We start from the raw sequence: 13,685 nt of genomic DNA, 5'->3' as shown, positions 1-13,685 counted from the left end.
TATGGAGGCGACTTATTTCAAATTTGGGAACGTGTCGGATCGGTTGTGAGGTTGGACTAGATTTTTACGAGCGAGCGGAGCGAGCGAGCAACGATCACAATTTCCAAGCTATACATATACCTTATATTGCCTTGCATATATTTCGTGTTATTGCCTAATTTTGTCAGACATTTCTGACATCACATTGCACTGTACTATGTGGAAATGTTGCTATTTATGTGAAACTGTTCATAAACTGTAAACTTTTGTCACTAGGCAATTCGATAAACACTTCCGGCTCCTCGGGCTGGTGCGAAAATTTCAATGTCCCTATGTGGCAAACCGTTGGCTTGTGACACACCTTTACACGGCCCTCGCTCGCAGCGATCGCTCGAAAACTATAGCCTAACCTAAAACCAATCCCGCTTGCGTTCGTCATTCGATATGCAGGCGACTTATTTCACATTTGGGAACGTATCCGATCGGTTATGAGGTTGGGCTAGATTTTTTCGAGCGAGCGGAGCGAGCGAGCAACGATCACAATTTCCATGCTACACTTATAACTTCTATTGCTTTGCATATATTTCCTGTCATTACCTAATTTTGTAAGCGATTACGGACCTCATGTTGCACTGTACAGTGTGGAAATATTACTATTATGTGAAACTATTGATAAACTGTAAACTTTTGTCAGTAGGCAATTCGATAAACACTTCCGGCTCCTCAGGCTGGTGCGAATATTTCAATGTCCCCATGTGGCAAACCGTTGACTTGTGACACACCTTTACACGACCCTCGCTCGCAGCGATCGCTCGAAAACTATAGCCTAACCTAAAACCAATCCCTCTTGCGGTCGTCATTCGATATGGAGGCGACTTATTTCAAATTTGGGAACGAGTCGGATCGGTTGTGAGGTTGGACTAGATTTTTACGAGCGAGCGGAGCGAGCGAGCAACGATCACAATTTCCAAGCTATACATATACCTTATATTGCCTTGCATATATTTCGTGTTATTGTCTAATTTTGTCAGACATTTCTGACATCACATTGCACTGTACTATGTGGAAATGTTGCTATTTATGTGAAACTGTTCATAAACTGTAAACTTTTGTCACTAGGCAATTCGATAAACACTTCCGGCTCCTCGGGCTGGTGCGAATATTTCAATGTCCCTATGTGGCAAACCGTTGGCTTGTGACACACCTTTACACGACCCTCGTTCGCAGCGATCGCTCGAAAACTATAGCCTAACCTAAAACCAATCCCGCTTGCGTTCGTCATTCGATATGCAGGCGACTTATTTCACATTTGGGAATGTGTCGGATCGGTTGTGAGGTTGGGCTAGATTTTTACGAGCGAGCGGAGCGAGCGAGCAACGATCACAATTTCCATGCTACACTTATAACTTCTATTGCTTTGCATATATTTCCTGTCATTACCTAATTTTGTAAGCGATTACGGACCTCATGTTGCACTGTACAGTGTGGAAATATTACTATTATGTGAAACTATTGATAAACTGTAAACTTTTGTCAGTAGGCTATTCGATAAACACTTCCGGCTCCTCAGGCTGGTGCGAATATTTCAATGTCCCCATGTGCCAAACCGTTGGTTTGTGACACACCTTTATGCGACCCTCGCTCGCCGCGCTCGCTCGAAAACTATAGCCTAATCTAAACCATTCCCACTTGCGTTCCTTATACGATATGTTGGCGACTTATTTCAAATTTGGGAACGTATCCGATCGGCTGTGAGGTTGGGCTAGATTTTCACGAGCGAGCGGAGCGTGTGAGCAACGATCACAATTTCCAAGCTACACTTATAACTTCTATTGCTTTGCATATATTTCCTGTTATTACCTAATTTTGTGAGCGATTACGGACCTCATGTTGCACTGTACAGTATGGAAATATTACTATTATGTGAAACTATTGATAAACTGTAAGCTTTTGTCAGTAGGCAATTCGATAAACACTTCCGGCTCCACAGGCTGGTGCGAATATTTCAATGTCCCCATGTGGCAACCCGTTGGTTTGTGACACACCTTTACGCGACCCCCGCTCGCCGCGCTCGCTCGAAAACTGTAGCCTAACCTAAAACCAATCCCTCTTGCGGTCGTCATTCGATATGGAGGCGACTTATTTCAAATTTGGGAACGTGTCGGATCGGTTGAGAGGTTGGACTAGATTTTTACGAGCGAGCGAGCAACGATCACAATTTCCAAGCTACACTTATACCTTCTATTGCCTGCATGTATTTCCTGTTATTACCTAACTTTGTGAGCGGTTACGGACCTCATGTTGCACTGTACAGTGTGGAAATATTACTATTTATGTGAAACTATTGATAAACTGTAAACTTTTGCCAGTAGGCAATTCGATAAACACTTCCGGCTCCTCGGACTGGTGCGAATATATCAATGTCCCTATGTGCCAAACCGTTGGATTGTGACACACCTTTACGAGACCCTGGCTCGCTGCGCTCGCCCGAAAACTATAGCCTAACCTAAAACCAATCCCGCTTGCGTTCGTCATTCTATATGTTGGCGACTTATTTCAAATTTGGGGACGTGTCGGATCGGTTGTGAGGTTGGACAAGATTTTTACGAGCGAGCGAGCAACGATCACAATTTCCAAGCTATACATATACCTTATATTGCCTTGCATATATTTCGTGTTATTGCCTAATATTTTCAGACATTTCTGACATCACATTGCACTGTACTATGTGGAAATGTTGCTATTTATGTGAAACTGTCCATAAACTGTAAACTTTTGTCACTTGGCAATTCTTTAAACACTTCCGTCACCTCGGGCTGGTGCGAATATTTCAATGTCCCTATGTGCCAAACCGTTGGTTTGTGACACTCCTTTTCACGTCAATCGCTCGCTGCGCTCGCTCGAAAACTATAGCCTAACCTAAAACCAATCCCGCTTGCGTTCGTCATTCGATATGTTGGCGACTTATTTCAAATTTGGGAATGTGTCGGATCGGTTGTGAGGTTGGGCTAGATTTTTACGAGCGAGCGGAGCGAGCGAGCAACGATCACAATTTCCAAGCTACACTTATACCTTCTATTGCCTTGCATGTATTTCCTGTTATTACCTCACTTTGTGAGCGATTACGGTCCTCATGTTGCACTGTACAGTGTGGAAATATTACTTTTTATGTGAAATTATTGATAAACTGTAAACTTTTTTCAGTAGGCAATTCGATAAACACTTCCGGCTCCTCGGACTGGTGCGAATATTTCAATGTCCCTATGTGCCAAACCGTTGGTTTGTGACACTCCTTTTCACGTCAATCGCTCGCTGCGCTCGCTCGAAAACTATAGCCTAACCTAAAACCAATCCCTCTTGCGTTCGTCATTCGATATGGAGGCGACTTATTTCAAATTTTGGAACGTGTCGGATCGGTTGTGAGGTTGGACTAGATTTTTACGAGCGAGCGAGCAACGATCACAATTTCCAAGCTATACATATACCTTATATTGCCTTGCATATATTTCGTGTTATTGCCTAATATTGTCAGACATTTCTGACATCACATTGCACTGTACTATGTGGAAATGTTGCTATTTATGTGAAACTGTTCATAAACTGTAAACTTTTGTCACTAGGCAATTCGATAAACACTTCCGGCTCCTCAGGCTGGTGCGAATATTTCAATGTCCCTATGTGCCAAACCGTTGGTTTGTGACACTCCTTTTCACGTCAATCGCTCGCTGCGCTCGCTCGAAAACTATGGCCTAACCTAAAACAAATCCCGCTTGCGTTCGTCATTTGATATGTTGGCGACTTATTTCAAATTTGGGAATGTGTCGGATCGGTTGTGAGGTTGGGCTAGATTTTTACGAGCGAGCGGAGCGAGCGAGCAACGATCACAATTTCCAAGCTACACTTATACCTTCTATTGCCTGCATGTATTTCCTGTTATTACCTAACTTTGTGAGCGGTTACGGACCTCATGTTGCACTGTACAGTGTGGAAATATTACTATTTATGTGAAACTATTGATAAACTGTAAACTTTTGCCAGTAGGCAATTCGATAAACACTTCCGGCTCCTCGGACTGGTGCGAATATTTCAATGTCCCTATGTGCCAAACCGTTGGTTTGTGACACACCTTTACGAGACCCTGGCTCGCTGCGCTCGCCCGAAAACTATAGCCTAACCTAAAACCAATCCCGCTTGCGTTCGTCATTCGATATGGTGGCGACTTATTTCAAATTTGGGAATGTGTCGGATCGGTTGTGAGGTTGGACTAGATTTTTACGAGCGAGCGGAGCGAGCGAGCAACGATCACAATTCCCAAGCTATACATATACCTTATATTGCCTTGCATATATTTCGTGTTATTGTCTAATTTTGTCAGACATTTCTGACATCACATTGCACTGTACTATGTGGAAATGATGCTATTTATGTGAAACTGTTCATAAACTGTAAACTTTTGTCACTAGGCAATTCTTTAAACACTTCCGGCTCCTCCGGCTGGTGCGAATATTTCAATGTCCCTATGTGCCAAACCGTTGGTTTCTGACACACCTTTACGCGACCCTCTATCGCCGCGCTCGCTCGAAAACTATAGCCTAATCTAAACCATTCCCTCTTGCGGTCGTTATACGATATGTTGGCGGCTTATTTCAAATTTGGGAATGTGTCGGATCGGTTGTGTGGTTGGGCTATATTTTTACGAGCGAGCGGAGCGAGCGAGCAACGATCACAATTTCCAAGCCACATTTATACCTTCTACTGCCTTGCATATATTTCCTGTTATTACCTAATTTTGTAAGCGATTACGGACATCATGTTACACTGTACAGTCTGGAAATGTTACCATTTATGTGAAACTATTGATAAACTGTAAACTTTTGTCAGTAGGCTATTCGATAAACACTTCCGGCTCCTCAGGCTGGTGCGAATATTTCAATGTCGCTATGTGCCAAACCGTTGGTTTGTGACACTCCTTTTCACGTCAATCGCTCGCTGCGCTCGCTCGAAAACTATAGCCTAATCTAAACCATTCCCACTTGCGTTCCTTATACGATATGTTGGCGACTTATTTCAAATTTGGGAACGTGTCGGATCGGTTGTGAGGTTGGACTAGATTTTTACGAGCGAGCGGAGCGAGCGAGCAACGACCACAATTTCCAAGCTATACATATATCTTATATTGCCTTGCATATATTTCGTGTTATTGCCTAATATTTTCAGACATTTCTGAAATCACATTGCACTGTACTATGTGGAAATGTTGCTATTTATGTGAAACTTTTCATAAATTGCAAACTTTTGTCACTAGGCAATTCGATAAACACTTCCGGCTCCTCGGGCTGGTGCGAATATTTCAATGTCGCTATGTGCCAAACCGTTGGTTTGTGACACTCCTTTTCACGTCAATCGCTCGCTGCGCTCGCTCGAAAACTATAGCCTAACCTAAAACCAATCCCGCTTGCGTTCGTCATTCTATATGTTGGCGACTTATTTCAAATTTGGGGACGTGTCGGATCGGTTGTGAGGTTGGACAAGATTTTTACGAGCGAGCGAGCAACGATCACAATTTCCAAGCTATACATATACCTTATATTGCCTTGCATATATTTCGTGTTATTGCCTAATATTTTCAGACATTTCTGACATCACATTGCACTGTACTATGTGGAAATGTTGCTATTTATGTGAAACTGTTCATAAACTGTAAACTTTTGTCACTTGGCAATTCTTTAAACACTTCCGTCACCTCGGGCTGGTGCGAATATTTCAATGTCCCTATGTGCCAAACCGTTGGTTTGTGACACTCCTTTTCACGTCAATCGCTCGCTGCGCTCGCTCGAAAACTATAGCCTAACCTAAAACCAATCCCGCTTGCGTTCGTCATTCGATATGTTGGCGACTTATTTCAAATTTGGGAATGTGTCGGATCGGTTGTGAGGTTGGGCTAGATTTTTACGAGCGAGCGGAGCGAGCGAGCAACGATCACAATTTCCAAGCTACACTTATACCTTCTATTGCCTTGCATGTATTTCCTGTTATTACCTCACTTTGTGAGCGATTACGGTCCTCATGTTGCACTGTACAGTGTGGAAATATTACTTTTTATGTGAAATTATTGATAAACTGTAAACTTTTTTCAGTAGGCAATTCGATAAACACTTCCGGCTCCTCGGACTGGTGCGAATATTTCAATGTCCCTATGTGCCAAACCGTTGGTTTGTGACACTCCTTTTCACGTCAATCGCTCGCTGCGCTCGCTCGAAAACTATAGCCTAACCTAAAACCAATCCCTCTTGCGTTCGTCATTCGATATGGAGGCGACTTATTTCAAATTTTGGAACGTGTCGGATCGGTTGTGAGGTTGGACTAGATTTTTACGAGCGAGCGAGCAACGATCACAATTTCCAAGCTATACATATACCTTATATTGCCTTGCATATATTTCGTGTTATTGCCTAATATTGTCAGACATTTCTGACATCACATTGCACTGTACTATGTGGAAATGTTGCTATTTATGTGAAACTGTTCATAAACTGTAAACTTTTGTCACTAGGCAATTCGATAAACACTTCCGGCTCCTCAGGCTGGTGCGAATATTTCAATGTCCCTATGTGCCGAACCGTTGGTTTGTGACACTCCTTTTCACGTCAATCGCTCGCTGCGCTCGCTCGAAAACTATAGCCTAAACTAAAACCAATCCCGCTTGCGTTCGTCATTTGATATGGTGGCGACTTATTTGAAATTTGGGAACGTGTCCGATCGGTTGTGAGGTTGGGCTAGATTTTTACAAGCGAGAGGAGCGAGCGAGCAACGATCACAATTTCCAAGCCACACTTATACCTTCTACTGCCTTGCATATATTTCCTGTTATTACCTAATTTTGTAAGCGATTACGGACATCATGTTACACTGTACAGTGTGGAAATATTACCATTTATGTGAAACTATTGATAAACTGCAAACTTTTGTCAGTAGGCTATTCGATAAACACTTCCGGCTCCTCAGGCTGGTGCGAATATTTCAATGTCGCTATGTGCCAAACCGTTGGTTTGTGACACTCCTTTTCACGTCAATCGCTCGCCACGCTCGCTCGAAAACTATAGCCTAATCTAAACCATTCCCACTTGCGTTCCTTATACGATATGTTGGCGACTTATTTCAAATTTGGGAACGTATCCGATCGGTTGTGAGGTTGGGCTAGATTTTTACGAGCGAGCGGAGCGAGTGAGCAACGATCACAATTTCCAAGCTACACTTATAACTTCTATTGCTTTGGATATATTTCCTGTTATTACCTAATTTTGTGAGCGATTACGGACCTCATGTTGCACTGTACAGTATGGAAATATTACTATTATGTGAAACTATTGATAAACTGTAAACTTTTGTCAGTAGGCAATTCGATAAACACTTCCGGCTCCTCAGGCTGGTGCGAATATTTCAATGTCCCCATGTGCCAATCCGTTGGTTTGTGACACACCTTTACGCGATCCTCGCACGCCGCGCTCGCTCGAAAAGCTATAGCCTATTCTTAACCATTCCCTCTTGCGGTCGTTATACGATATGTTGGCGACTTATTTCAAATTTGGGAATGTGTCGGATCGGTTGTGAGGTTGGACTAGATTTTTACGAGCGAGCGGAGCGAGCGAGCAAACGATCACAATTTCCAAGCTATACATATACCTTATATTGCCTTGCATATATTTCGTGTTATTGCCTAATATTTTCAGACATTTCTGAAATCACATTGCACTGTACTATGTGGAAATGTTGCTATTTATGTGAAACTTTTCATAAACTGCAAACTTTTGTCACTAGGCAATTCGATAAACACTTCCGGCTCCTCGGGCTGGTGCGAATATTTCAATGTCCCTATGTGCCAAACCGTTGGTTTGTGACACACCCCTTACGAGACCCTGGCTCGCTGCGCTCGCTCGAAAACTATAGCCTAACCTAAAACCAATCCCGCTTGCGTTCGTCATTTGATATGGTGGCGACTTATTTCAAATTTGGGAACGTGTCCGATCAGTTGTGAGGTTGGGCTAGATTTTTACGAGCGAGCGGCGCGAGCGAGCAACGATCACAATTTCCAAGCCACACTTATACCTTCTACTGCCTTGCATATATTTCCTGTTATTACCTAATTTTGTAAGCGATTACGGACATCATGTTACACTGTACAGTGTGGAAATATTACCATTTATGTGAAACTATTGATAAACTGTAAACTTTTGTCAGTAGGCTATTCGATAAACACTTCCGGCACCTCAGGCTGGTGCGAATATTTCAATGTCCCCATGTGCCAAACCGTTGGTTTGTGACACACCTTTACGCGACCCTCGCTCGCCACGCTCGCTCGAAAACTATAGCCTAACCTAAAACATTCCCACTTGCGTTCCTTATACGATATGTTGGCCACTTATTTCAAATTTGGGAACGTGTCGGATCGGTTGTGAGGTTGGACTAGATTTTTACGAGCGAGCGGAGCGAGCGAGCAACGATCACAATTTCCAAGCTATACATATATCTTATATTGCCTTGCATATATTTCGTGTTATTGCCTAATATTTTCAGACATTTCTGAAATCACATTGCACTGTACTATGTGGAAATGTTGCTATTTATGTGAAACTGTTCATAAACTGTAAACTTTTGTCACTAGGCAATTCGATAAACACTTCCGGCTCCTCGGGCTGGTGCGAATATTTCAATGTCCCTATGTGCCAAACCGTTGGTTTGTGACACTCCTTTTCACGTCAATCGCTCGCTGCGCTCGCTCGAAAACTATAGCCTAACCTAAAACCAATCCCGCTTGCGTTCGTCATTCTATATGTTGGCGACTTATTTCAAATTTGGGGACGTGTCGGATCGGTTGTGAGGTTGGACAAGATTTTTACGAGCGACCGAGCAACGATCACAATTTCCAAGCTATACATATACCTTATATTGCCTTGCATATATTTCGTGTTATTGCCTAATATTTTCAGACATTTCTGACATCACATTGCACTGTACTATGTGGAAATGTTGCTATTTATGTGAAACTGTTCATAAACTGTAAACTTTTGTCACTTGGCAATTCGATAAACACTTCCGGCTCCTCGGACTGGTGCGAATATTTCAATGTCCCTATGTGCCAAACCGTTGGTTTGTGACACACCTTTACGAGACCCTGGCTCGCTGCGATCGCTCGAAAACTATAGCCTAACCTAAAACCAATCCCGCTTGCGTTCGTCATTCGATATGGTGGCGACTTATTTCAAATTTGGGAATGTGTCGGATCAGTTGTGAGGTTGGGCTAGATTTTTACGTGCGAGCGGAGCGAGCGAGCAACGATCACAATTTCCAAGCTATACATATACCTTATATTGCCTTGCATATATTTCGTGTTATTGCCTAATCTTGTCAGACATTTCTGACATCACATTGCATTGTACTATGTGGAAATGTTGCTATTTATGTGAAACTGTTCATAAACTGTAAACTTTTGTCACTAGGCAATTCGATAAACACTTCCGGCTCCTCGGGCTGGTGCGAATATTTCAATGTCCCTATGTGCCAAACCGTTGGTTTGTGACACTCCTTTACACGACCCTCGCTCGCCGCGCTCGCTCGAAAACTATAGCCTAACCTAAAACCAATCCCGCTTGCGTTCGTCATTCGATATGGAGGCGACTTATTTAAAATTTGGGAACGTGTCGGATCGGTTGTGAGGTTGGACTAGATTTTTACGAGCGAGCGGAGCGAGCGAGCAACGATCACAATTTCCAAGCTATACATATACCTTATATTGCCTTGCATATATTTCGTGTTATTGTCTAATTTTGTCAGACATTTCTGACATCACATTGCACTGTACTATGTGGAAATGTTGCTATTTATGTGATACTGTTCATAAACTGTAAACTTTTGTCACTAGGCAATTCTTTAAACTCTTCCGGCTCCTCGGGCTGGTGCGAATATTTCAATGTCCGTATGTGCCAAACCGTTGGTTTGTGACACTCCTTTTCACGTCAATCGCTCGCTGCGCTCGCTCGAAAACTATAGCCTAACCTAAAACCAATCCCGCTTGCGTTCGACATTCGATATGGAGGCGACTTATTTCACATTTGGGAACGTATCCGATCGGTTGTGAGGTTGGGCTAGATTTTTACGAGCGAGCGGAGCGAGTGAGCAACGATCACAATTTCCAAGCTATACATATACCTTATATTGCCTTGCATATATTTCGTGTTATTGCCTAATTTTGTCAGACATTTCTGACATCACATTGCACTGTACTATGTGGAAATGTTGCTATTTATGTGAAACTGTTCATAAACTGATAACTTTTGTCACTAGGCAATTCGATGAACACTTCCGGCTCCTCGGGCTGGTGCGAATATTTCAATGTCCCTATGTGGCAAACCGTTGGTTTGTGACACTCCTTTTCACGTCAATCGCTCGCTGCGCTCGCTCGAAAACTATAGCCTAACCTAAAACCAATGCCGCTTGCGTTCGTCATTCGATATGGAGGCGACTTATTTCACATTTGGGAACGTGTCCGATCTGTTGTGAGGTTGGGCTAGATTGTTACGAGCGAGCGGAGCGAGCGAGCAACGATCACCATTTCCAAGCTACACTTATACCTTCTATTGCTTTGCATATATTTCCTGTTATTACCTAATATTGTAAGCGATTACGGACATCATGTTATACTGTACAGTGTGGATATATTACTATTTATGTGAAACTATTGATAAACTGTAAACTTTTGTCAGTAGGCTATTCGATAATACTTCCGGCTCCTCAGGCTGGTGCGAATATTTCAATGTCCCCATGTGCCAAACCGTTGGTTTGTGACACACCTTTACGCGACCCTCGCTCGCCGCGCTCGCTCGAAAACTATAGCCTAATCTAAACCATTCCCACTTGCGTTCCTTATACGATATGTTGGCGACTTATTTCAAATTTGGGAACGTGTCGGATCGGTTGTGAGGTTGGACTAGATTTTTACGAGCGAGCGGAGCGAGCGAGCAACGATCACAATTTCCAAGCTATACATGTACCTTATATTGCCTTGCATATATTTCGTGTTATTGCCTAATTTTGTCAGACATTTCTGACATCACATTGCACTGTACTATGTGGAAATGTTGCTATTTATGTGAAACTGTTCATAAACTGTAAACTTTTGTCACTAGGCAATTCTTTAAACACTTCCGGCACCTCGGGCTGGTGCGAATATTTCAATGTCCCTATGTGCCAAACCGTTGGTTCGTGACACTCCTTTTCACGTCAATCGCTCGCTGCGCTCGCTCGAAAACTATAGCCTAACCAAAAACCAATCCCGCTTGCGTTCGTCATTCGATATGGAGGCGACTTATTTCACATTTGGGAACGTGTCCGATCGGTTGTGAGGTTGGGCTAGATTTTTACGAGCGAGCGGAGCGAGCGAGCAACGATCACAATTTCCAAGCTACACTTATACCTTCTATTGCTTTGCATATGTTTCCTGGTATTACCTAACTTTGTGAGCGATTACGGACCTCATGTTGCACTGTACATTATGGAAATATTACTATTATGTGAAACTATTGATAAACTGTAAGCTTTTGTCAGTAGGCAATTCGATAAACACTTCCGGCTCCACAGGCTGGTGCGAATATTTCAATGTCCCCATGTGGCAACCCGTTGGTTTGTGACACACCTTTACGCGACCCTCGCTCGCCGCGCTCGCTCGAAAACTGTAGCCTAACCTAAAACCAATCCCTCTTGCGGTCGTCATTCGATATGGAGGCGACATATTTCAAATTTGGGAACGTATCCGATCGGTTGTGAGGTTGGGCTAGATTTTTACGAGCGAGCGGAGCGAGTGAGCAACGATCACAATTTCCAAGCTACACTTATAACTTCTATTGCTTTGCATATATTTCCTGTTATTACCTAATTTTGTGAGCGATTACGGACCTCATGTTGCACTGTACAGTATGGAAATATTACTATTATGTGAAACTATTGATAAACTGTAAACTTTTGTCAGTAGGCAATTCGATAAACATTTCCGGCTCCTCAGGCTGGTGCGAATATTTCAATGTCCCCATGTGCCAATCCGTTGGTTTGTGACACACCTTTACGCGATCCTCGCACGCCGCGCTCGCTCGATAACTATAGCCTATTCTTAACCATTCCCTCTTACGGTCGTTATACGATATGTTGGCGACTTATTTCAAATTTGGGAATGTGTCGGATCGGTTGTGAGGTTGGGCTATATTTTTACGAGCGAGCGGAGCGAGCGAGCAACGATCACAATTTCCAAGCCACACTTATACCTTCTACTGCCTTGCATATATTTCCTGTTATTACCTAATATTGTAAGCGATTACGGACATCTTGTTACACTGTACAGTGTGGATATATTACTATTTATGTGAAACTATTGATAAACTGTAAACTTTTGTCAGTAGGCTATTCGATAAACACTTCCGTCTCCTCGGGCTGGTGCGAATATTTCAATGTCCCTATGTGCCAAACCGTTGGTTTGTGACACACCTGTACGCGACCCTCGCTCGCCGCGCTCGCTCGAAAACTATAGCCTAACCTAAAACCAATCCCGCTTGCGTTCGTCATTCGATATGGAGGCGACTTATTTCAAATTTGGGAACGTGTCGGATCGGTTGTGAGGTTGGACTAGATTTGTACGAGCGAGCGGAGCGAGCGATCAACGATCACAATTTCCAAGCTATACATATACATTATATTGCCTTGCATATATTTCGTGTTATTGCCTAATTTTGTCAGACATTTCTGACATCACATTGCACTGTACTATGTGGAAATGTTGCTATTTATGTGAAACTGTTCATAAACTGTAAACTTTTGTCACTAGGCAATTCGATAAACACTACCGGCTCCTCGGGCTGGTGCGAATATTTCAATGTCCCTATGTGCCAAACCGTTGGTTTGTGACACTCCTTTACACGACCCTCGCCCGCCGCGCTCGCTCGAAAACTATAGCCTAACCTAAAACCAATCCCTCTTGCGGTCGTCATTCGATATGGAGGCGACTTATTTGAAATTTGGGAACGTGTCGGATCGGTTGTGAGGTTGGACTAGATTTTTACGATCGAGCGGAGCGAGCGAGCAACGATCTCAATTTCCAAGCCACACTTATACCTTCTACTGCCTTGCATATATTTCCTGTTATTACCTAATTTTGTAAGCGATTACGGACATCATGTTACACTGTACAGTGTGGAAATATTACCATTTATGTGAAACTATTGATAAACTGTAAACTTTTGTCACTAGGCAATTCGATAAACACTTCCGTCTCCTCGGGCTGGTGCGAATATTTCAATGTCCCTATGTGCCAAACCGTTGGTTTGTGACACACCTGTACGCGACCCTCGCTCGCCGCGCTCGCTCGAAAACTATAGCCTAACCTAAAACCAATCCCGCTTGCGTTCGTCATTCGATATGGAGGCGACTTATTTCAAATTTGGGAACGTGTCGGATCGGTTGTGAGGTTGGACTAGATTTGTACGAGCGAGCGGAGCGAGCGATCAACGATCACAATTTCCAAGCTATACATATACCTTATATTGCCTTGCATATATTTCGTGTTATTACCTAATTTTGTCAGCCATTTCGGACATCACATTGCACTGTACTATGTGGAAATTGTACTATTTATGTAAAAATATTCACAAACTGTAAACTTTTGT

The 13,685-nt window shown here is 43.1% G+C and overlaps 1 long non-coding RNA gene across 1 annotated transcript in view; it reads right to left on the bottom strand.

The window, feature by feature from the left end:
• Window positions 1-10,919: 10,919 nt before the first annotated feature.
• The window catches only part of LOC126927611 (uncharacterized), a 206,157-nt gene continuing 203,391 nt past the window's right edge, over window positions 10,920-13,685 (bottom strand). The window contains exon 3 of the long non-coding RNA XR_007715694.1: window positions 10,920-11,027. This is a non-coding gene — a long non-coding RNA (uncharacterized LOC126927611). The remainder of the gene's footprint in view (window positions 11,028-13,685) is intronic.

Source organism: Bombus affinis, unplaced genomic scaffold (genome assembly GCF_024516045.1).
Source record: "Bombus affinis isolate iyBomAffi1 unplaced genomic scaffold, iyBomAffi1.2 ctg00000167.1, whole genome shotgun sequence".
In the NCBI taxonomy this organism is placed as follows: Eukaryota; Metazoa; Arthropoda; class Insecta; order Hymenoptera; family Apidae; genus Bombus; species Bombus affinis.
The sequence above is the reverse complement of the archived record's forward strand: the minus strand, read 5'-3'. Positions and strand labels throughout refer to the sequence as shown.